The sequence below is a fragment of the Lepus europaeus genome, chromosome 11, assembly GCF_033115175.1.
Source record: "Lepus europaeus isolate LE1 chromosome 11, mLepTim1.pri, whole genome shotgun sequence".
NCBI classification, from domain to species: domain Eukaryota; kingdom Metazoa; phylum Chordata; class Mammalia; order Lagomorpha; family Leporidae; genus Lepus; species Lepus europaeus.
Genome location: NC_084837.1, coordinates 13,970,749 through 13,994,230, shown reverse-complemented (window position 1 = coordinate 13,994,230; position 23,482 = coordinate 13,970,749). Strand labels below are relative to the sequence as shown.

The following is a 23,482-nucleotide window of genomic DNA, read 5'->3' as shown; positions in this document are numbered from 1 at the left end:
GATCTAAAATGAGCCCTTGCACAGCTGCCTGTTCCCAAGTGTCAGGCCACATCTATCCACACCAGCAAGGCAACCAAGAAACACTGTAACCTATCTGGGAAAAGTGGGAGCAATAGCTCCATGTGAACCTGCTCCAGGAACCATTGCTGTCCCTTGCTTGGGCCTTGCACCAGGCCAGGGGTTCAGGAAAGTTATTATAGACCTCCAGAGCCCAATGGGGCACAGCTCACTCAGGAGCACTGCCCAAGGATGCCTAACTGTGTCTCTGTGGGTCTGATCCTTGGCTTGAGTAGGGTAACCTGCCTGCAACATCTGCTGACCTCAAAATATAATACCACCTTCCATCCACTCACCAGGTTCCTGGGTTGAAATTTTTCCATGCTGGGCAACTCTTCACACTGAGGATGTGCTTTGGCCTCATTGGCTCAGGGGAGGCTTCTTGGGAGCTCACCCCTGTAGGCATGGTGGGTGCAGCAGGCTCTGCCTACCTCACATAAGAACTGATGGGCTCATGATCAGTGGGACAGAGAGTGCCACTCATGCAGTGTCATCCAACTGGAAGCAGCTGCCGCCACTGCTCCTTCAAGCTCTGGAGACATATGTCCTGGCCAGAAGCTGGACTAGACAAGCAACTAAAGGTCTGACATAAACATCAAAGTTCCAGCCCAACAAGTGAAACAGAAAGAGGCCCATGGGGCCCTGGGCCTACCTACACAATGTTACCTCAAAGGCCCAGGCCCTCAGGTGCAGGCTGCTTAAACACACTGTATACTGGGAGGTCATGCTGGGTTCAGTGGTGACCCTGTCTTATGTTTGCTGCCCACTTCAGTCCTGAACATGTCTTAGTAGTGGGGTATAGGCATCAGGCTGCACCAGAGCTAACTCCTTCTGTGCGGCCTTGGTCCCTTCTGCGAAGGAGAGGGTCTGGGCACAGGAGGGACCTTGGCATCTTTGCTGGACTAAACTCAGTCTGAAGCCTACCCATGTGGCCCAGGAAAGAAAGTCCCCAACTGAGGCAAGCAGCGAGGATGTGGGCCTGTTGGTCACTTGGACAGAGAAGGCCACTTGGGCTGGTTCACCCTGCCAGAAGCAGCTACCCTGACTACTCATTCTTGCCATGAAGACATACTGTGCTGGGACCCACTTTGGACAAATATGCACTGTCTGTCTTTGGTGTTAGAGGACTGGTGGGACAAGGTGTACAAAAAGAGCCACAGGAGTCTCTGGGCCTCCTAAGAATGTGTTGCCTTTGAGGCTAGTGTTCTCAGTTGCAGACTGCATGTACACAGTGGATCCCAGGATCTCAGGTCATGCCCCCTCCCAGTCCCAGCAACTCTTTCCTCCTATGATTGCTTCCAGCCACAGTCCTGTACACATCTTAAAGATGAGGCAGTAGGGGTAGTCTCTGGAAACCTTGGTTTGAGAGTGTGCTTTGACCCCATCACCCCATGTAAGCTTCTCAGGAGGCCACTGCTATAGGGGTGGTAGTCAAGGTCACTGGGCCAGTGAGAGCTACTTATGCTATGTTGTCCTGCTGGAATTGGCTTCCCCTACCACTCCTTCCTACCCCAGATGCCCTATATCTGGACTGGGTATTGGCAGCACAGGACCAGTGGACTTGATGTACCCAATAAGTTTCTTGGAGGATGTCTGGATTTACCAACACAGTGTGCGTGTCCAGGCCCCAGGTATTCAGGTGCAGGCAGTGTGTATACACTAGAATCTGGTAACTCAGGCTGGGTACCCTGGAGATTCCTTCTTCATATGGCCAACAAAATTCCAAAGATGGGGTTTGGGCATCAGGCTGGACAACAGCCTTCACCATCAATGGGGCCTTGATGCCTCCCATGGAGGAAAAGGAGCCCAGCCCCAGGGGGCCCTAGCTTCGTTGTGGGGTTCAACTCAGTCCAAAGCCCAATCAGGTGGCCCATGAATGCAGCCAATCTATTAGGCATGTGGTGGGATGTGGTGTGTCTGGAAGCACCATCTAGGTGCCTTGGCCAGGTATTGGCAACCACTTTATTGTGCTCTGGCTAGAGGGTCCCTGCATCCTAGGGTCCAGATGGTCCTGTAACCTACTTAAATCTCCCAGGCTGCTAGGCCCCTACAGAGCCAGATGACCTGCCAATACCTTTCCCTGTGCATGATATAGTCCTTAGCCTAGGCCTCCTACCAAATCTGAGAGCTGTCCCACATGGAGGCCTGTTCCCAGTGTCTTGCCACACCAGCAAGGCAACCCAGAATTGTTGCAGCCCAACTAGGGCAAATGGGGCACTGGGAGCTGCTAGGCCTCCAGGATCTATTGCCAAACCTCAGTTGGACTACACAATGCCAGTAGTTCAGTTAAGGCATTCTGGACCTCAAAGCCCAAAGGGGCACAACTAGCTCTTGAGTAAGCCTGAGGCCGCCTTCCTATGTCTCCATGGGGCCACCCCTTAGACTCAAAACAGACAACTTGCCCAGATGCAGCTCTGCCTCAGAGGCCCAGTGATCCTCAACATCTACTCACCTGGGATGCTGGAGAGCACATCTCACTTAAAGAGGCAAGGGGACGAAAGGAGCTGAAGAAAGCCCCCAGTGCTGGCCTGTAATTCAGCCATTAGGGAGCACACGCCATGACCATGGAGGAAGAAGCTTAGGTGTATCCTGTAGGAGCAACTGCATGGGGACTATACCCCAGCCTTGGAGCCTTGAAGTTGCCCTTATTGTCTCAGTGTGGTCCTTGGCACCGGTCTCCTAGTGAATCTCAGCCCTACCACTGCTCAGAGGCCTGATCTCTGGTGCCTAGTCAATTCTCCCCACACCAGCAAGGCAACCCAGAGATGTTGCAGCCCAACTAGGCCCAAGGGGCAGCACTGGCCTCAAGTGAGCCCTCCCTCAGGAACTGTTTCCATTACTCTCTTGGCCCCAAACAGGCCAGGGGTTCAGGTAAGTTACCCTGATTCTCAGTGCCCAGAGGGGCACAGCTCACTCTGGAGCATAGCCTGAGCCTTCCTTCATGGGTCTCTGTGGTTCAACCCATCAGGCTCACATCAGGTGACCAACCAAGATCCAGTGCTGTCCCACACAGGTCCCATGACAACCTTCATCCACTCACCTAGAACTCCTGGTCCAGAGGAGTTCCATCATTCAGCTCATCACACTGAAAGACAGAAGGGGAAGAAAGAAGCTTAGAAAGGAGCTCCCAGTGCAGCCCAGCAACTCATACAGCAGGAATAACACACCAAGCCCAGTGAGGAATGAGCTTGTACAAATCTAGCATGAGTAGCCTCTTCTGCTTGTGGACACCCTGGCCTTGGGGCCTCAAGGTCTCTAGTCCCCAGGATCTCTTCCCATGGAAGGCACCTGGTTACCCCAAGGTCTTCTTGCACCACTGTCATGAGATGGGCCTCAGCGTAATCCTATTGAGCATGATGTTTAAGTCATCATCTCTCTTTAAGACAGTATTAGGTCTCATCATTGACCCAACGTGAAGCTATAGGCACCATCACACATCCAGGGCTCAGATGGATTGTCTTACCACTGGCCATTCTGGATGTTTCCTCAGCAACATGGCTGGTACCACCAGCCCATGGGCTGCTGGGCCTTGATTATAGCCCTTGCCATGGGAACAAAATATTGGCTTGCTTTGGCAACATCACCTGTGGGACAGGGAGGTGAATGGATGTGAATAGCCAGCAGGAACAAGCTAGAATACATTGATTTCAGAGTATGCTTGGCTCCCTTTGGCCAGATGAGGCTTCCCAGGAGCACAGCCAAGTTGGCATTGTTGGTTGGGCAATCTCCATTGAACATTCCTACAAATTGCTGGGCCTCTTGGTCATTGTGACAGAAAGGCCCTCTCGGGTAGGATTGTTCTGATTGAAGTTGCTTCCCTGTTGCTCCTTCCTGCCCATGGGTCTCAGGTCCTGTCTTGGAACCAGATTGCACAAGCAAGAATGGCAGGGCCTGACCATCAGAGTTTTGGCTCCACGAGACATTCACAAGGAGGCCCCCACTGGGCAATGGGCATCCTACATGATGTCACTGCAGGTATTCAGGTACAGGCTGCATCAACATATTAGGTCCTGGGAACTCAAGCTCTGCCCCAAGAGATATAATCTTTCTAGGGTCACTGTTCACCTCAGTCCCCTATACATTTCAAAGATGGGGTATGGGCATCAGGCTGGACCATGTCCATCCCTCTCATGGTGCCTTGGTGCTTGCAGTAGAGGACAGGAGCCTGGTCCAAGAGTGGCCCTGGCATCCTTGTTGGGATCAACTCAATCCAAAGACCATTCATGTGGCAAGTGAAAACCAGACCCTGGACATGGAAAGTGCCAGGAATAGGCATAATGGGCAGCACCATACTGCTGACCTGGCCAGGGTGTAGGCATCCCCCTAGTGAGACACTAGCTGGAGAATTCCAACCCACTAGGGTCCAAAGGCTCTGCAAACCACATGAAGCTCCCAAGCTGGTAGGCATCTGCAGAGTCAGCTGCCCAGTCAAACCCCCCTCAGTGCCAAAGTGTGGTCCTTAGCCTGGGCCTTCTATGGAATCTGAGTCCCACTCCCTCACAGAGGTCTGATCCTCAGTGTCTACACTCATCTGGCCATACCCACAAGGCAACCCAGAAAAACTGCAGCCCAACTGGGACAAGTTGGGTACAGGCCCCACATGAACCATCCCCAAGGAGCCATTTCCATTCCTCACTCTGATCTTGCACCTGGACTGAGGTTCAGGAAAGGCATTCTGGACCTCAGAGCCCTAAGGGGCACAGCTAACTCGGGAGCACAGCCTGAGTCTTCCTTATTGTGTCTCCGTGGGTCTATGTCTCTGGTTTGCTTCAGGTGACCTGGCTAGAGCCCCTGCAGCCCCACACAGGCCCATTGACACCCTCCATATACTCACCTGGAACCCATGGTGATAAGGTACCCATCTGTGCAGCTCCTCTCACTGAAAGGCAGAAGGGAATGAGATGAAAAAGAGCGAGGAAGGAGCTTCAATCCTGGACCCACATCTCAGACAGTGGGGATTACACAACAAATCCAAGGAAGATGGAGCTTGGGTGCATCCTGCATGAGCAGCCTTCCCAGTCTTGGCATTGTGGCTGCCAGGTCTCCAGTCCCCAGGGTCTCCTCCCCTGGAGGGTACCTAGTTACCCCAACGTCCTCTTGTACCACTGTCACTAGGCTGGGCCTCAGCATAATCCTATTGAGCATGATTTTTAAGTCATCATCTCTCTTCGAGACAGTATGAGGTCTCATCATCGACCCATCCTCAGGAACCACACCACAGGAATTCCTGGCAGCTGTCACACTGATAGGGCCTGGATGGACTGGCTTACCTTGGGCAGTCCTGAACATTTCCTTTTCCAATATGGCTGACAACATCAGCTCATGGGCCGCTGGGGCCTTGACCACTGCTCTTGCCATGGGGGCTGTTCCCCATGGTGGCTTCCTCTGCTGATGTCCTCTGCAGGACAGCAAGGTGGTCAGGTGTGAACAGAGCAGGTGATGGCTAGGGTGCACTGGTTCCAGAGTGTTCTTTGACTCCGTTAGCCCAGGCGAGTCTTTCCAGAATATGTCCCTGTAGGTGTTGGTTTGTGTAAGCCCTGCCCACCTTGCTGGAAAACTGTGTGGCCTGTTTGCCACTGGACCAGAGAGGGCCACTGAAGCTGGGTCAAAACGCCAGAAATGGCTTACCCTACTGCTCCTTCCTTCCCCCAAGCCCCAGTCTGGGCTGAGACCTGAGCTGGATAAGAAGGGGCTGGCATAGATTTGGTATCAGAGGATAGATGGCATGAGAAACATTAAAGAAGGTACCAGTGGGGTCCTGCTACTACCAACATGGCATCCCTGTCCCGTCCTGGGTGCTAAGCTGTAGGCAGTGGACATGTGCTGCATCCCTGGAGTTCTGCTTATGAACCCAGCATACTTTCCTCCAATGGTCTCTGCCTACCACAGTCCTGTACATAAGTCTGAACCATGGATCATTTGTTCATGGGTCCTTGGTGCATCCCATAGAGGATGGGCCCTGGAATCCTTAGTATGCTCAAATCAGTCCAAAGACCATCCATGTGACAATGAACACCAGCCCCTGGATGAGGCAAGCACCAGGGATTGGACATGGCAGGAACCACTAGACAGGTGCCCTGGGCTAGGTGTCAGAAACCCCCTAACTGGGTAATGTCTTACTCTCTTGTGTCCTAGGATGCAGTGATCGTGCAACATCTGTGAAGCTCTCGGACTAATAGAAACTGGCAGAGTAGGCTACCATGCCAAACCTCCCTCACTACTGGGTGTGGTCATCCACCTGGGTCCCCTACGGATGAGCCTCACCCCTCACAGAGGCCTGATCATCAGTATCTACCCAACCACAGACAAAAAAGCAAGGCAACCCAGAGCTACTGCAGCACATGTAGGACAACTGGGGGCATTGGCCCCATCTGAATCCATCCCCAGGATCCACTGCCACCCACACTAGGCCAGGAGTTCAGAAAAGGTGTTCTGACTTCAAAATTCAAAGTGGCACAGCTCACCCTGCAGCACAGACCGAGGCTGCCTTCCTGTGTTTCTGTGGGTCTATGCCTCAGGCTTTCATTGAGTGATCTGCCACAACACCCAGCTTTTCCACAGATGCACCATAATCCTCGCTGTCCACTTACCTGGAACCTGGGACACAAGGGTGACTGGACAGGCAGTACATCTCACTGAAAGAGACAAGGGGATGAAGTGAGCTGCAACTCAGCCAGCTTGGAGCACACACCAAGCCCAAGGATGAAAAAACTTGATTAGATCCTGCAGCAGCATTTGCTCCCATCCCATCTGGGGACTGTCATTGCCTGGGGGCCTTCAGGTCTCCAGTTTCCAGGATCTCCTCCCCAGGAAGGTATGTGTGGTCCATGGGATCCCCTTGACCCACTGCCACTAGGCTGGGCCTCAGCACAATCCTATTAAGCATGATTTTCTTTTCATCTAAAAATATGGAACACTTCACATGTCATACTTGAGCAGAGGCTATACTAATCCTCTCTGTATCATTTCAATTTTAGTATAGGTGCTGCCAAAGCGAGCATGAGCATGATTTTTAAGTCATCACTGTTCCAGACAGTATGAGTCACATCATTGGCCCAACCACAGGAAATATTCTATGGAAAGCCCGTATTGCCATCCCACCTCCAAAGCCCAGGTGGATTGACTTACATGGGCAGTATGGATCATTGGCTTGTCCAACAGGGTTGGCACAATAAGCTCATGGGCTGCTTGGGCCTTGACCATGGCCCTCGCCCCCATACACTGGAACCCAAGGGATCTTCTTCTGGTGACATGATCTGTGGGACAGGGAGGGGGCAGATATGAAGAGATAGCATACTGATGGAGCATGCTTTGGCTCCATCTGCCCTTGTGAGTCTTCTCAGAATTCCACTCCTGTGGGCATAATGGGTTTGGTCAAGCTCTACCCTCCTTACCCAAGAACTGCTAGCCCTCTTGGTCTCTGGGCCAGCATCCACCATTGCTCCCTCCTGACCCCAACATCAAAGTTCTGGCCGGGACCTGGGCTTGAAAACCAAGCCCTGGCACCAAAGTGGCTTGAGGACTGGTTGAATGAGACACACCCAAGGAGGCCTCCATGGGTTCCTGGGACTAACAACATGGTGTTCCTACCAGTCCTGGGTGCTAAGGTCTAGGCTAAGTGCACACCCTGCATTCCTGGAGTTCATATTGTGCTTTTCAGATACAACTTTCTCCTGTGGTTATTGCCCAGCTCAGGCCTGTACACATCCCAAAGAGGGGTTACAGGCACTAGGCTGAACCATATCCCACCCCTGTGGTGGAGCTTTGGTGCCTACCATGGAGCAGTGAGAGCCTGAGGCCAGAGCCCAAGGTGGCCCATACAAGCCCCATTACCACTGTCATCCACTAACCTGTGACTTGGGTCAAAAGAGTGTCCTGCTGGGCTACTATACTCACTGAAAGACAGGGGGGGAGAAAGGAGCTGAAGGAGCCACAAGAAGGCCACACAATTCATACAGTGGGGAACACGCACCAAGTCCAAGGAAGATGGATTTTTGGTGAATTCTGCACAAGCAGCCACTCCTGATCGCAGATTGCATCCTGGCCTAAGGGTTGCCAGATCTCTGAGTCCCCAGGGTTACCTCCCCTGGAAGGCATCTGGTTATTCCAAGATCCTCTTGCACTACTGTCACTAGGCTGGGCCTCAGTGTAATCCTATTGAGCATGATTTTTAAGTCATCATCTCTCTTCAAGACAGAATGAGGTCTCATCATTGACCCAATCCTAGGAACTACTCCACAGGAAGTCCCTGATGCAGAACAACCTCCAGGGTCAAGATGGATTGGCTTATCACTGGCAGTCCCAGATATTTCTTTCTGCTACAGAGCTGGCACCAGCATATCAATGGGCACCACTGCCTTCATCATAGCCCTTGCCCTCCATGCCCTGGACCCCAGGGTGTTTCCTCTGCTGGCATCATCTGTGAGACAGAGTGGTTACCAGGTGTGAAAAGACAGCAGTGGCAGGATTTGTTTAGTCTTGTTCCAGAGTGTATTTGGCCATGTCTACCTAGGTGAGCCACCCTTGTAGGCATGGTGGTTCATGCATGCTCTCCCTTCCATGAATGTAATATTTTGGCCTGTTGATCACTGGGCCAGAGATGGCCAACCGGGATGAGTCACCCTGCCAGAAGCAGCTATCTCCACCACTTTTTCCTGTCCCTGAAGCTTAATTTCATTCTGTGACTCAAGCTAGACAGGCATGCTCTGACCATCCTTGGTGTCAGAGGACTGGTGACACAGATGTACAAAAAGAGGGGGACCCTGGGCCTAGTAATATGGTGTTGCCTTCACGCTAGTGTGCTCAGTGCAGGCTGCATGCACACAGTGGATCCCAGGATCTCAGGCTGTGCCCCAGCAACTCTTTCCTGCTATGATCACTACCCATTGCAGTCCTGTATATGTCCAAAAGATGTTAGCATCAGGCTGGAGTATTGCCTACCACCAACTTGCGTCCTTGATGCCTCCCAAGAAGGAGTGGGAGTCCAGGCCCATGGGGGCCATTGGCATCATTCCTGGGCTGAACTTGGTCCAAGTCTTACATATGGAGCAAGTGAATGCCATCTTCTGGATGAGGCAAGAGGTGGATATGAGGTCTTCTTGGCACCACCCTGAAGTTGCCCAGGCCCAGTTGTCAACAACCCCTGACCTGGCATCAGCCAAAGCATTCATGTGCCTAGGGTCCAAGGCCCTGTGACCCATGTGAAACTTCCAGGTGGTCATGTACCAACAGAACTGGCTGCCACACCAAACCTCTCTCCCTGCCTTGCTGTGGTCCTCAGCCAAGGCCTCTGATGGAATCTAAGACCCACAGCATACACAGGCCTGATCCTGTGTGCGCCCACTTCCAGCCAAACCAGCAGAGCAACCCAGAGCCTCTACAGGCCACCTAGGCTGAGGGGGCAGCACTGGCCCCTCATGAACCTTCCCTCAGGTACTGTTTCCATTCCTCACTTGGGCCTAGCACAAGGACATATGTTCAGGCAAAATGTTCTGGACTTCAGAGCCAACATGGGCACAGCTTGCTCAGGAGCGTGGCCCAAGGCTTCCCTCTGTGTCTCCCTGGGCCCATGCTTTAGGCTTTCATTGGGTCACCCTCCCTGACACCCAGCTCCCCCACAGAGGCCCCATGATCCCTGCATCCACTCACCTGGGACCTGGGACTCGAGAGTCACCCACTGGGCAGTTCATTTCACTGAAAGAAATAGGGGGAAAATGGAGCTGAAGAAGGATCCCCCAGCATGGCCACAGAACTCAGCCAGTGGGTAGTACACGCCAAGTGCAAGGAAGTGGAAACTTGGGTAGATCCAGAGGAGCAGCTGCTCCTGCCTGGGAACTGCATTCTGTCCTGGGGTTGGGGAGGGCTTGAGATATCTAGTTCAAAGGTTCTTCTCCTCTGGAAAGCATGTGTGAACACTGGGGTCCTCTCAATCCATGAACCACTGTCACTCTACTGTGCCTCACTGTAATCCTATTGAGCATGATTTTTAAGTCATCATCTCTCTCTCTGACACAGTATGAGGTCTCATCATTGACCCAACTCCAGGAACCATATCATAGGATCCTAATCATGACATCCACATCTAGTGTCCCAATGGATTGACTTACCTCAGAGATTCTGGTGTGTTTCCTTCATCAGTGGGCCGGGAATCACCAGCTCATGGGTCCCTGGGGCCTTGACCACAATCCTTGTCCCTGGGGCACTCGACCCCATAGGAGCTTCCTCTGGTGACATCATCTGTTACCAGGGAGGTGAATGGGTGTGAACAGATAGCATGGTCATCATCTCTCTTTGAGACAGTATGAGGTCTCATCATCGACCCAACTCCAGCAATCATGCCTCATTAACCTCTTTATGCCATTCCCCATGGCCCAGATGGATTGGCTTACCATAGGCAGTCCTGAATGCTTGCTCTGTCAATAGGGTGGTGCCACCAGCTCCTGGGCTGCTGAAGCCTTGACCACAGCCCTTGCACAGGGGCACTGGACCTCAAGGGGGCTCCCTTTGGTGACATTATCTATGGGCCAGAGAAGGGGACAGGGGTGAACAGAAAGCAGGGGCAGACTAGGATACAGTGGTTCCAGAGCATGCTTTGGCCACTTAGGCCCAGGTGAGACTTTTCAGGTACCCAGCCCTGTGTGTGGTAGTGTTGAGAAAGTTCCGCCCACCTCGCCCACAAACACCTAGGACTCTTGGACACTGGGACAGAGTGACACTTGGGTAGGATCATCCTACTGGAAGTGCTTCCCCTACCACTTCTTCCTGCCTCCAACTCCCCCAGTTCCTGACTGGGAATTGAACTGGACAAGTGAGCAAGGCCCAGCCTAAGCATCAGAGCTGTGGTCCCTCAAGACATACACAAGTAGTCCATGAGACGCTGGGATAACCAATATGGTTTTGCTGTAAAGGCTCAGTCATTCAGCTGCAGGCTGTGTGCTAACACTGCATCCTAGAAGCTGATGTTGTGCAGCCTGGAAACACTTTCCTCTAATGGTCACTGCCCACCTCAGAATTATACACATCTCAAAGATGGTGTACAAACACAGGGCTGGACCATGGCCCATTATATCATGAGACTTTAGTGTCTCCCAGGGAGGAGTGGGAGCCCGGGACCTAGAAGGTCCTAGCAACCCTGCTAGGCTCAACTAAGTCCAAGTCCTCTCACGTGGGATGCAGATTCCAGCCCCTGGATGAGGCAAGTGGCAGGAAAGGGCCTGCTTGGCACCATTCAGCAGGTTCTATGGCCCATGTGTCATCACCCCATTTACCGGACATTAGGCTGAACTTCCCTGCAGCCTAGGTTCTAGCAGCCCTAAGCACTGCGTAAAGCTCCCAGACTGCCTGGCACTTGCAGAGCCAGCTGCCCTGCCAAATGTCCCTGGCTGCCTCAGTGTGGTCCTTGGCTCGGGTCCCTTAGTGAATCTCAGCCTTGCCCCTACTCATTGTCCTGATTTCCAGTGTCTGCCCATTTCTGTCCGTACCAGCAAGGTACCCAGAGCTGTTGCAGCCCACCTAGGCCAACTGATGGTACTGGCCTCATGTGACACCTCCCTCAGGAACTATTTCCATTACTCTCTTGCCCCCCTAAACAGGCCAGAGGTTCACATAAGTTGATCTGCAACTCGGAGTTGAAAGTTGCATAGCTCAATCAGGAGAATGGCCCGAGGCTGTGTTTCTGGATCTCCATGAGTACACCCCTCAGGTTCATGACAGGTGACCTGCCAAGACCCCCTGCTGCCCCCCACAGGCCTAATGATACCCTCCTTCCACTCACCTAGCACCACAGGCACAAGGGTGCCCCACTTGGCAGCTTGTCTCACTGAAAGAATGAGGTGGCAGAAAGGACTGAGGATGGAGCATCCAGTGTAGCCCTGTGACTCATACAGTGGGGAACACATACCAAGCCCAGTAAGGAAAGAGAGTTTGTGCAATTTCTGCATGAGCGGCTGCTCATACCTGGGGATGGCACTCTTGCCTGAGGGGCTTTGAGGTCTCTAACCCCAAGGTCTCCCCGCAAAAGGCACCTGGTACCCCAAGGTCCTCTTGCACCACCATCACTAGGCTGGGCCTCAGTGTAATCTTATTGAGCATGATTTTTAAGTCATCATCTCTCTCTCTGACACAGTATGAGGTCTCATCATCGACCCAACCCCAGGAACCATATCATAGGATCCTATTCGTGCCACCCACATCTAGTGTCCCAATGGATTGACTTACCTCAGAGATTCTGGAACATTTCTTTCATTAGTGGGGCTGGAACCGCCAGCTCATGGGTCTTTGGCTCTTGACCACAGCCCTTGTTCCCAGAGCACTGGGCCCCATAGCTACTTCCTCTGGTAACATAATTTGTGGGACAGGGAGTTCAATGGTTGTGAATAGACTGTCAGGGTAGGCTAGGATACACTGAGCCCCATCGGCTCAGGTGATGCTTCCTAGAAGGCCGCCCCTGTAGGTATGGTGGGTCTCTGTAACAGGGGGGCCCACTCAGGCAGGGTTGTCAGGATGTCCTGAATGTAGCAGTTTCCTCAACTATCCTTCCTGCCCCTGAGACCCAGGTCTTGGTCAGGAACTGGACTGGGCAAGCAAGCAATGCCCCAGCCTAACAATCAGAGTTCCAGTTCTATGAGACATACACTAGGAAGCTATCACTGGGCCCTGGGCAATCAACACAGTATTGCCATACAGGTGCAAGCACAACTGTTCAGGCTGCATCAACACACTGGATTCTGGGAGCTCAGGCTCTGCCCCAAGAAACACCATCTTCCTTTGATCACTGTCCACCTCAGTGCCATACATATTCCAAAGCTGGGGTGTCGGTATCAGGCTGGACCATGGCCCATTTCTGTCATGGGGACTTGGTGCCTCCTGTGGATGACAGAAGCCTGAATCCAGGAGGGTAAATGGCATCCTTGCTGGGCTCAACTCAGTCTAAAGAGACCCCATGTGGCAAGAGAAAGCCAGCTCCTGGATGAAACAGTACCATTGATGGGCATGGTGGGCAGCACTATACAAGTGCCCTGGCCAGGTTGTCACTGGCCAGATTTGGCAAGGCAACCAGCTCTGCAGGTACCTGGCAGCCTGGAAGATTTATGTGGGGCATGGTTCCACTGGAGCCTAGACTTCAGGATTCCCACAACCGGCTGGAGCACCAGGCCCACTAGGATCCCATGCCTTGCGATGCATGTGAAGCTCACAAGCTGCCAGACACCTGCAGAACTGTCTGCCTTACCAAAACTCCCTCAGTGCCACAGTGTGGTCCTCAACCTGGACCTTCTATGGAATCTGAGAGCTGCCCCTGCAGAGAGGTCTTATCCCCACTGCCCGCCCACATTGGCCATACCAGCAAGGCAATCGTGAGCCACTGCAGCCCATCTGGGAAAAGTGAGGGCACGGGCTCCACATCAATCCTCACACTAGGAATAATTTCCATTCCTTGCTCTGCCCTCGCAACAGGCCAGAGGTTAAGGAAAGGCATTCTGGACCTCACAGCCCAAAGAGACACAGTTCACTCAGGAACTCGGACTAAGGCTGCTTTACTGTGTCTCCATGGGTCGATGCATCAGGCTCACTTCAGGTGACTCTCCCCGAGACCCCTACTGCCCCACACAAGCCCACCAATACCCTCCATACACTCACCTGGAAACTGGGCAAAAAATGCCCTGTTGTGCAGCTCCTCTCACAGTAAGACAGAATGGGATAAAGGAAGTGAAGAAGGAATCCCAAGCATGGTCCTGAAACTCAGACAGTGGGGAGCACACATCAAGCTCAAGATGGAGCTTGGGTGCATTCTGCAAGAGCAGCCACCCCAGTCTGGGCATTGTATCCTGGCCTGTGAGGTCTCTAGTACCCAGGGTCTCCTCCCCAGGAAGGCACCTGGTCACCCCTAAAGTCCTCTTGTACCACTGACACTAGGCTGGGCCTCAGCGTAATCCTATTGAGTATAATTTTTAAGTCATCATCTCTCTTCAAGACAGTATGAGGTCTCATCATCGACCCAACCCCAGGAACCACACCTCAGGAAGCCCTGGGAGCCATCCCACCGATGGGGCCTGGGAGGGTTGGCTTACCTTGGACAGTCCTAGAAGTTTCCATTTCCAATGGCTAACACCACCAGCTAGTGGGCCACTGAACAGATCCATTGCATAGGGTCTGGACCTCACGTTGCTTCCTCTGCTGACATCACCTGTGGGACAGATAAGGGGTGGGTATGAACTGACACAGGGGCAGGGTAGGGTGTACTGGTTCATGAGTGACCTTTGACTGTATTGGCACAGGTGAGGCTTCCAAGGACACTATCTCTGTAGTCATATTGGTTCAGGAAAGCTCCACACGCCTTGCCACAAACTGCTGGGCCTTTTGGACATTGAACCAGAGAGGGCCACTCAGGTTGGGTCACTGTGCTAGGAGTGGCTACCTGCACTGCTCCTTCCTTCCCCTGAGCCCAAGTTTGGTAGGAACCTGGGCTATACAAGAAAGTGCTGGCAGACTTAGAATCATAGGACCTCTGGCAAGAGAGGCTCAAAGGAGGCCCCAGTAGGGCCCTGTGCCTACCAACATGGCATCCTCATCCTTGCCTTGCTGCTAAACTGTAGGCTGTGTACATGCATTGCATCCCAGGAACTCTGGCTGTGTACACTGGAGACACCTTCCTCTTATGGTCTACACCACAGTCCTGTACAGATCTCAAAGATGACAAAGGGTCATTGATCCAGTTCATGCATCATTCATTTATGGGGACTTGGTGCATCCCATGGAGGAGTGGGAGCCCAAGTCCAGGAACGACCTTGACATCCTTAATGGGCTCAACTCAGTCCAAAGCCCACCCACATGATAGGGAACACCATCTCCTGAATGAGGCACACCCTGGGGATGGAGCCTGGCACCACTGTGCAGGTGCTCTGGTCTGAATGTCAGAATTCACCTGACTAGTGTCTGTCTGAAGGTCCTGAATCCTAGGATACAGTGACTCCATAACACACATGAAGCTCACTGGCTGCCAGGTACCAGCAGAGCCCACTGCTGTGCCAAACCTCCCTTATCTGTAGGACAGGGAGGTGAATGGGTTGAACAGACAACAGAGGCAGACTAGTATACACAGGATCCAGAGCATGATTGGCCCCCCTGCCCCAGGTGAGACTTCCCAGGAGCTCACCCACATAGGCATTGTGGGTCAGGCAAGCTCTGCTGAACTTCCTGCAAACTGCTGGCCTCTTGGTCACTATGACAGACAGGTCTACTCAAGCAGCATTGTCCTGATGGGAGCAGCTTTTCCTAATGCTTCTTCCTGCCCCTGAAACCCAGGTTATGGCCTGGAACTGGACTGGACAAGCAAGCAATGGCCCAGCCTAAGCATCAGAGTTCTGGTTCCATGAGACATACCCAAGGAGTACCCCCTCCTTATCAGCCCGGGCTCTGGACAACCAACATGGTATCACCATAGAGGTGCTTCCATCAGGACAATGCTGCTTGAGTAGGCCTGTCTGTCACAGTGACCAAGAGGTACAGGCTTCATCAATACACTGGATTCTGAGAGCTCAGGCTTTGCCCCACAGAGACACCATATTTCTATGACCACTGTTCACCTAAGTCCCCTACATATTCCAAAGATGAGGTAAGAAAATCTGGCTGGACCATGGCCCTTTCCTCCCATGGAGCCTTGGGGCCTCCCATGGAGGAGCAGGAGCCTGGGCCCAAGAGGTACACTGACATTGTTGCTAGGCTCAACTCAGTCTAAAGGCCAACCATATGGTCCACAAATGCCAGCTCCTGGACCAAGCAAACAGAGAGGATAGGGTATGCTTGGTATCACCCTGTATGTACCATGGGCCATGTGTCAGCACCTCCCTTACCAGGCACAGGCCACAGCATCCCTGCAGCCTAGGCTCCAGTGGAACCATGCCCCACATAAAGCTTCCAGGCTGCCAGGTACCTGCAGAGCTGGTTGCCGTGCCAAATCTCTCTCCCTGCCTTGGTGTGATCCTAAGCCTGGGCCTTCAGATGAATCTGTGCCCCACCCCAACAGAGGCTTACCCTGTGTGCACCCACTTCTGGCCAAACCAGCAAGATAATGCAGAGCCACTACAGCCCACCTAGGCTGACAGGTAGCAGGGCCCCTCATGAACCCTTCTCAGGAACTGTTTCTGTTCCTCAGGAAAGGCAGGACTGAGCAGTTGCTTGTGCAGGATGTACCCAAGCCCCATATTCCTTGGGCTTGGTGTGTGCTCACCACTTTCCGAGTTGAGAAGCTGCACTGGGGACTATACCAACAAAACCTCCCTTACTGTCTTGGCCTGTTCCTCAGCCTGTGTCTCCTTGTGAATCTGAGCCATACTGCAGCTCAGGGGCTTGATCCCCAGTAACTACTCACTTCTTCACACACCATCAAGGCAATACAGAGCTACTGTAACACACCTTGTTCAAGTAGCGACACTGGCCTCACATGACCCCTCCCTCAGGGAGTGTTTTAATTCCTTGCTTGGCCCTCTCAGCATGCCAGGGGTTCAGGTAAGTCGATCTGCACCTCAGAGCGCAAGGGGACATAGCTCACCCAAGAACATGGCTAGAGGCTATCTACCTGGGTCTCTGTGGTTCCACCCATCAGGCTCATGTCAGGTGATCCCTCCAGACAATCTGCTGTCCCACACAGGCCCAATGACACTCTCCATCCACTTATCTAGAACCCATGGTCCAAGGGTGCTCATCCTGGAATCTCTTCTCAGTGAAAGACAGAAGGGGCAGACAAAAGCTGAGGGAGGAGCCCCCCGATGCAGCCCAGCAACTTGTACAGTGGAGAAAACACACCAAGCCCAATGAAGAAATAGCTCATGTGAATCCTTAACAAGCAGCTTCTCCTGCCTGCAGACCACATTCTGGCCTGGATAGCTTCGAGGTCTCCATTCCCCTGGGTACCCTAGAAGGCACATGGGTATCCTGGGGTACCCTTGCACCACTGTCTCTAGGCTGGGTCTCAGCGTAATCCTATTGAGTATGATTTTTAAGCCATCATCTCCTCGAGACAGCATGAGGTATCATTGACCCAACCTCAGGAACCACCCTGCAGGAAGCACAAGGCACCATGCTACATCCAGAGCCTGGACTGGAAGTCTTATCTTGGGCAGTCATGGATGTTTCCTTCTCCAACATGGCTGGCACCACCAGCTCATGGGCCACAGGGTCTTTGACCACAGTCCTTTTGTTGGGCACAGGTACCCTAGCATGGTTTCCACTGGTGACATCATCTGTGGGACTGGGAGGAGGGAGATGTGAAAACACAGCAGGAGCAGGCTAGGGTGCCTTTGTTCCAGAGCATATATTGGCTCCATCGGCTCAAGTGTGGCTTCCCAGGAGGCCACCCCTGTAGGTGTGGTCGAGCCAGACAAACTCCACACACCTAGCCCAAGAACTGCTGGACCTTTCGTCCACTGGTCCAGAAAGAGTTACTTGGACTAGGTTGCCCTACTGGAAGCAGCTTCCCCTAAAGTTCCTTCCTGACCCCAGTACCTAGGTTCCAGCAAGTACCCAGGTTGGACAACTAAGTGGTGGCACCCAATTGAGCTCAGAGGTCTGCTCACATGAAACACACCCAAGGAGGCCCTGGCAGTGCACTGGGCCTAACAACAGGTGTCACCATACAAGCCCGGGTGCTCAGGTCAGCTGGCATGCACACATTGGATTCCTAGAGCACAGGAACTACCCTTTGGAGATATTTTCCTCCTGTGGTCACTGCCCTTCAAAGTCCCAAAGATGGAGTACCAGCATCAGACTAGACCATGGCCCACGCCTACATTGGGGTCTTGTTGCCTCCCCTGGAGGAGTAGGAATTGGGCTACAGGAGGGCCCTGGCATCCTTGCTGGGCTCAACTCAATCTAAAGCCCACCCATGTAGCCTGCAAAGGCCAGCCCCTAGAAAAGATATGTGGCAGGGATGAGATATGCCTGGAACCACTATGAAGGTGCCCTGGACCAAGTTTGGCAATCCTCTGACCAGGCATCAGGTGGCATGTCCCTGAATCAGGGCTCCAGCAGTCCCACTACCCATCTAAAGCTCCCAGACTGCCAGGCACCTGTAGAGCCTGCTGCCCCAGAAAACCTTCCTCCTTGCCTTGGTATGGTACTAATCTCAGGCCTCCTAGGGAAAATAAGCCCCTTCTGCACACAGAGGCCTGACCCCAAGTGTCCACCAACTTCTGGCCAAACCAGCAGAGCAATGCAGAGCTCCTATAGGCCCACCTAGGACAAATGGGGACATTGGCCAAACTTGAACACTGGCCAAGAACCATTGACATATCTTAGTTGGCCTCCAAACCAGGCTAGGGACTTGGGGAAGGCATTCTGGACCTGAGAGCCCACAGGTGAACAGATTACTTTGGAACACTGCCTAAGGCTTCCTTCCTGTCTATCTGTGGGTCTACCATTCAGGCTTCATTTGGTGGCCTGCCCTGATACCCAGCTCTCTCACAGAGGCCCCATGACCCCAGCCATGAACTTACCTGGGACTGGTGCCATAAGGTTGAACTGCTGGAAAGCACAGCACACTGAGGGAGACAGGGGATGAAAGGAGCTGAAGAAAGAGCCCATAGCATGGCCTGTAAATCAGTCAGAGGGGACCACACACCAAGCTTAAGGAGGAAGAAGCTTGGATGAATCATGCTAGAGCAGTCACTCCTGCCTGAGGACTGTGTCCTGGCCTATGGGCCTCAAGGTCTCCAGGCCCCATGGTCTCTTCCTCTGGCAGGCATGTGGAAGCCCCAGAGTCCTCTTGCACCATTGTCACTAGGTTGGGCCTCAGCTAATCCTATTGAGCATGATTTTTTTTGACAGGCAGAGTGGACAGTGAGAGAGAGAGAGAGAGAGAGAGAGAGAGAGAAAGGTCTTCCTTTACCATTGGTTCACCCTCCAATGGCCGCTGTGGCTGGTGCACTGCAGCCGGTGCACTGCGCTGATCCGAAGCCAGGAGCCAGGTGCTTGTGGTCTCCCATGTGGGTGCAGGGCCCAAGGACTTGGGCCATCCTCCACTGCATTCTCAGGCCACAGCAGAGAGCTAGACTGGAAGAGGGGCAACCGGGACAGAATCCGGCACCCCAACCAGGACTAGAACCTGGTGTGCTGGCGCCGCAGGTGGAGGATTAGCCTATTGAGCTGCGGCACTGGCCTGAGCATGATTTTTAAGTCATCATCTCTCTTCGAGACAGTATGAGGTCTCATCATCAACCCAACCCTGGGAACTACCCCATGGGAAGTCCACTGCACCATATCACACCATATCAGTGTCAGGGCCCGGGTGGATTGGCTTACCATGGGCAGTCTTGGTCATTTTCATGTCCAACATGGCTGGCAGCACCAGTTCATTGCCTCTGGGGCCTTGACCATAGCCTTGGATTGAGGGAAGTGGAATCCAAGGGACTTCCTCTGCTGATATCTTCTGTGGGACAGGGAGGGTCTGGGAATGGACAGTAGGAGAAACTTCTGGGTACACTGTTACAAGATTGTGCTTTGACCTTATTGGCTCTGGCAAATCCTTCCAGGATACTAACTCTGTAGGTATGATGATACTGGGCTAACTCTACCCACCTTACCCAAGAACTGCTGGGCCTGTTGGTAGCTGGGCCAGAATCCTCCACTGCTCCCTCCCGACCCCAGGACTCAGGTTCTGGCTGGGACATGGGCTGGACAACCAAGAAATAGCGGGGAATTAGCATGAAAATTGGTTGAACCAGACACACCCAAGGAGGCCCCATAGGTCTCTAGGCCTAACAACAAATGATTGCTGTCCAGGCCTGGGTGCTTAGGTCTAAGCTACATACACACACTATCCCAGAGTTTCTTCTGTGCTTCCCAGATACATCTTCTTCCTGTGGGCAATGCCCAAGTCAGTCCTGTACATGTCCCAAAGATAGGATACAGGCATTAGGTTGGACCATGACCCACCCCTACTGTGGGGCCTTGTTGCCTCCAGTAGAGCAGTGGGATCCCAGTCCAAGAGGGGCCCTAGCATCTTTGCTGGATTCAGCTCAATTCAAGACCAACCATGTGGCTTGAGAATGGCAGCCTTTAGACAAGATAAGCTGTGGGGCACAGAATGCCTGGTACCACCCTGCAGGTAGCATGGCACTTGTAGTAGCACCCCCTGAATGGGCAGTAACATGATAATCCCTTTGTCTTAGGCTTCAGTGGCCTGGCCACCCATCTGACGCTCCCAGGCTGATAGCGATCTACATAGTTCCTGACCTTCTAAGCTTCCCTCCCTGCCTTGTTGTCTTTGGCCCAGACCTCCACTGAATCCAGAACTTGCCTTCTCACAGAGGCTGGTTCTGCCCACTTTTGGCCACACCAGCAAGGCAACCCCAAGCCAATGAGGCCTACTGAGGCTAACACTGGCACCACATGAAACCTCTCTTGGTAAATATTTCCCTACACAAGGCAGGAGTTCAAGTACAGCATTCTGATCCTCAGAGACCAAAGGAACACAGCTCACACAGGAACACTGCCTGAGTCTGCTTTCCTGTGTCTCCATGAGTCTACTCCTGAGGTTAGTATCGGTGACTCACCCAGACCACCAGCTGCTACATATATGCCCCATTACTACCACCATCCACTCACCTGGGACCAGTGTCAAAAGGGTGCCCTATAGGGCTACTCTACGCACTGCAAGACAAAAGAGGACAACAGGATCTGAGGAATGAGGGCCTAGTGTGGACCCAGTCTCAGACAGTGGGGAGCACATACCAAGCTCAAGAAAGATGGAGCTTGGGTACATCCTGCTCAAGCACTCATTCGTGCCTGCAGGCTGCATCCTGGTCTGGGGGACTCCAAGTCTCCAGTCCCCAGTGTCTTCTATCCTGGAAAGCACCTGGTTACCCCAAGGTCCTCTTACACCACTGTCACTAGGCTGGGCCTCAGCATAATCCTAATGAGCATGATTTTTAAGTCATCATCTCTCTTCGAGACAGTATGAGGCCTCATCATTGACTCAACCCCAGAAACTACACCATGGGAAGTGTCTGGTGTCATCCCATTTCCAGGGCTCAGAGATATTGGCTTACCAGAAGTCCCCAACAATTACTTTGGCAACAGAATTGGTACCATCAGTTCTTGGGGGTGCTATGCCTTGACCACACCCTTGCCTTCTGAGCCCTGGACCCCAGGGTGCTTCCTTTGCTGAATTATCTGTGAGATAGGGATGTGGATGGGTGTGAACAGACAGTAGGTCAGGCTAGGGTGCACTGGTTACAGAGCATGCTTTGTTTTCATTGGCTTGGATGAGGCTTCCCTGAAGCCGTCCCTGTATGCATCTTGGTTTGGGCAAGCTCCGCCAACCTTGATGGAAAACTGTTGTGCCTGTTAGCCACTGGGCTGGAGAGGTCCACTCAGGCTGGGTTGCCATGATGCAAGTGGCTAATCCCACTGCTCCTTCCTTTACCTCTGAGCCCAAGTCAGGACCAGGACTTGGACTGAACAAGAAAGCACTGGCACAAACTTGGAATCAGAGGATGGGTACTATGAGACCCATTAAAGGAGACACCACTTGGGCCCACTCCAACCAACATGGCATCCCCATCCACTGTGGGCACTAAGGTACTTGGAGACATCTTTTTATGGTTTCTGCCCACTGAGTCCTGTATACATCCCAAAAATGGGAAAGGGGCATCAGCCTGGACTGTGGATCATTCATTAGTGTGGCCGTGATGCATCCAATGGAAGAGTGGGAGCCCAGGACCAGGAGGAGTCCTTGCATTCTTAATAGGCTCAACACAGAGAAAATCCCATTCATGTGAAAGGGAACACAAACCCCTGAGTGTGACAAGCACAGGGTATGAGGCATGTCAGACATCACCATACAGGTTCCCTGGGTTGGTGCCAGAATCTCCCTGACTGAGTAATGCCTGAGGGTCCTCCGTCCTAGGATGCAGTGACCCCAGAACACAGGTGAAGCTCCCAGACTATCAAGCACCTTCAAAGCACGCTTCCACATGAAACTCTCATTTTTTGGTGTGGTTTTCTATCCAGACCACCTATGGAATCTAAGCCTGAAGCCAGCAGACACCTGACACCCAGTACCTGCCCAATCTCAAAACAGTCAACCCAGAGCCACTGCAGCCCACCAAAGACAATTGGGGCAACTAACCATGCATGAACCCTCCCCCAGGATCTATTGCCAATCCTCAGTTGGCCCTTACACCAAACCAAAGGTTTGGGCAAGGTGTTCTAGACCTCAGAGCTCAAAGGGGGAATAGCTTGCTCTGGAGAACTTCATGATGCTGCCATCCTGTATGTCCATGAGTCCACTCCTTATGTTCATGACAGGTAACTCACCCAGGCCTCCAGATCCCCTGCAGAGGCCAAGTGATCCTCACCATTCATTCACCAGGACACAGGGCAGAACATCTCACTGAAAGAGAATAGAGGACAATAGGAGCTAAAGAAGGAGCCCTCAACATAGACCACAACTTGACCAAAAGGGAGCATAAATCAAGCCCAGGGAGGAAGACACTTGAGTGGATTCTGTAGGAGCAGCTGGTCCTCCCTGGGGACTGTATATCAGCCTGAGATCTCAGTGACTCCAGTCTGCAGGGTCTCCTGCCTTGGTAGGCACATGTGTGCCATGAGATCCTCTTGTAACACTGTCACTAGGCTGGGTCTCAGTGTAATCCTATTAAGCATGATTTTTATGTTGTCAACTTTCTTTGAGATATTATGAGGTCTCATCACAGATCCAACTCCAAGAACCATACCATAGGATCTCATTGGCATATTCCCCTCTCTAGGGCCTAATGGATTGGCTTACATAGGGGAGTTAGGGATGCTTTCTTCACCAGTGGGGCTGGTACCACCAGCTCATGTGCCCCTAGGGCCTTGACTACAGCCATTGTCCCTGGGATATCGAACCCCACTGGTGCTTCCTTTGGTGACATCATCTGTGGGACAGGGAGGTGAATGAGTGTGAACAGAGGATAGGAGCAGGCTAGGAATCACTGGCTCCAGAACATGCTTTGGCCATGTAGGCCCAGGTGTGGCTTCCCAAGAGCCCACCCATGTGGGCATGGTGGGTCAGGCAAGCTCCACCAAACTTTTATGCAAACTGCTGGACCTCTTGGTCACTGTGACAGAGAGGGACACTTGGCAGGATGGCCTACCAGAAGGGGCTACCCCCACTGCTCCTTCACACCCCTTAGACTCAAGTCCTAGTCAAGAACTGGACTACACCAGCAAAGAGTGGCCTGATTTAAGCATCAAGTCTCCATTCCCATGAGAGATACCCAAGGAAGGCCACTGTGGGGCTCTGGGCCAACCAACAGTGTCACCTCACAGGCCCAGGCCCTCAGGTTGCATGCTGCCTGAACACACTGTATCCTGAGAGGTCAGGCTGGGCCCTACAGAGACCCCATCCTCTTATGTTTGCTGCCCACCTCAGTCCCAAGCACATCCC

The 23,482-nt window shown here is 52.8% G+C and overlaps 9 non-coding genes and 2 pseudogenes across 9 annotated transcripts; all 11 read right to left on the bottom strand.

The window, feature by feature from the left end:
- Window positions 1-3,385: 3,385 nt before the first annotated feature.
- On the bottom strand, window positions 3,386-3,466 carry LOC133770700 (small nucleolar RNA SNORD115). Its single transcript, XR_009867402.1, has one exon. It is a non-coding gene; the product is annotated as a small nucleolar RNA SNORD115 (small nucleolar RNA).
- Window positions 3,467-5,175: 1,709 nt separating this feature from the next.
- On the bottom strand, window positions 5,176-5,256 carry LOC133770698 (small nucleolar RNA SNORD115). Its single transcript, XR_009867400.1, has one exon. It is a non-coding gene; the product is annotated as a small nucleolar RNA SNORD115 (small nucleolar RNA).
- Window positions 5,257-6,959: 1,703 nt separating this feature from the next.
- LOC133770656 (U6 spliceosomal RNA) lies at window positions 6,960-7,058 on the bottom strand (annotated as a pseudogene).
- A 1,137-nt stretch (window positions 7,059-8,195) lies between these two features.
- On the bottom strand, window positions 8,196-8,276 carry LOC133770690 (small nucleolar RNA SNORD115). Its single transcript, XR_009867392.1, has one exon. It is a non-coding gene; the product is annotated as a small nucleolar RNA SNORD115 (small nucleolar RNA).
- A 1,734-nt stretch (window positions 8,277-10,010) lies between these two features.
- LOC133770746 (small nucleolar RNA SNORD115) lies at window positions 10,011-10,093 on the bottom strand. The gene has a single exon (XR_009867446.1). It is a non-coding gene; the product is annotated as a small nucleolar RNA SNORD115 (small nucleolar RNA).
- Window positions 10,094-12,120: 2,027 nt separating this feature from the next.
- On the bottom strand, window positions 12,121-12,203 carry LOC133770732 (small nucleolar RNA SNORD115). Its single transcript, XR_009867433.1, has one exon. It is a non-coding gene; the product is annotated as a small nucleolar RNA SNORD115 (small nucleolar RNA).
- A 1,768-nt stretch (window positions 12,204-13,971) lies between these two features.
- Window positions 13,972-14,052, bottom strand: LOC133770695 (small nucleolar RNA SNORD115). Its single transcript, XR_009867397.1, has one exon. It is a non-coding gene; the product is annotated as a small nucleolar RNA SNORD115 (small nucleolar RNA).
- Window positions 14,053-17,018: 2,966 nt separating this feature from the next.
- On the bottom strand, window positions 17,019-17,094 carry LOC133770760 (small nucleolar RNA SNORD115; annotated as a pseudogene).
- A 2,097-nt stretch (window positions 17,095-19,191) lies between these two features.
- On the bottom strand, window positions 19,192-19,269 carry LOC133770769 (small nucleolar RNA SNORD115). The gene has a single exon (XR_009867467.1). It is a non-coding gene; the product is annotated as a small nucleolar RNA SNORD115 (small nucleolar RNA).
- A 1,677-nt stretch (window positions 19,270-20,946) lies between these two features.
- LOC133770727 (small nucleolar RNA SNORD115) lies at window positions 20,947-21,027 on the bottom strand. Its single transcript, XR_009867428.1, has one exon. It is a non-coding gene; the product is annotated as a small nucleolar RNA SNORD115 (small nucleolar RNA).
- A 1,662-nt stretch (window positions 21,028-22,689) lies between these two features.
- Window positions 22,690-22,770, bottom strand: LOC133770759 (small nucleolar RNA SNORD115). Its single transcript, XR_009867458.1, has one exon. It is a non-coding gene; the product is annotated as a small nucleolar RNA SNORD115 (small nucleolar RNA).
- Between the last annotated feature and the right edge of the window lie 712 nt (window positions 22,771-23,482).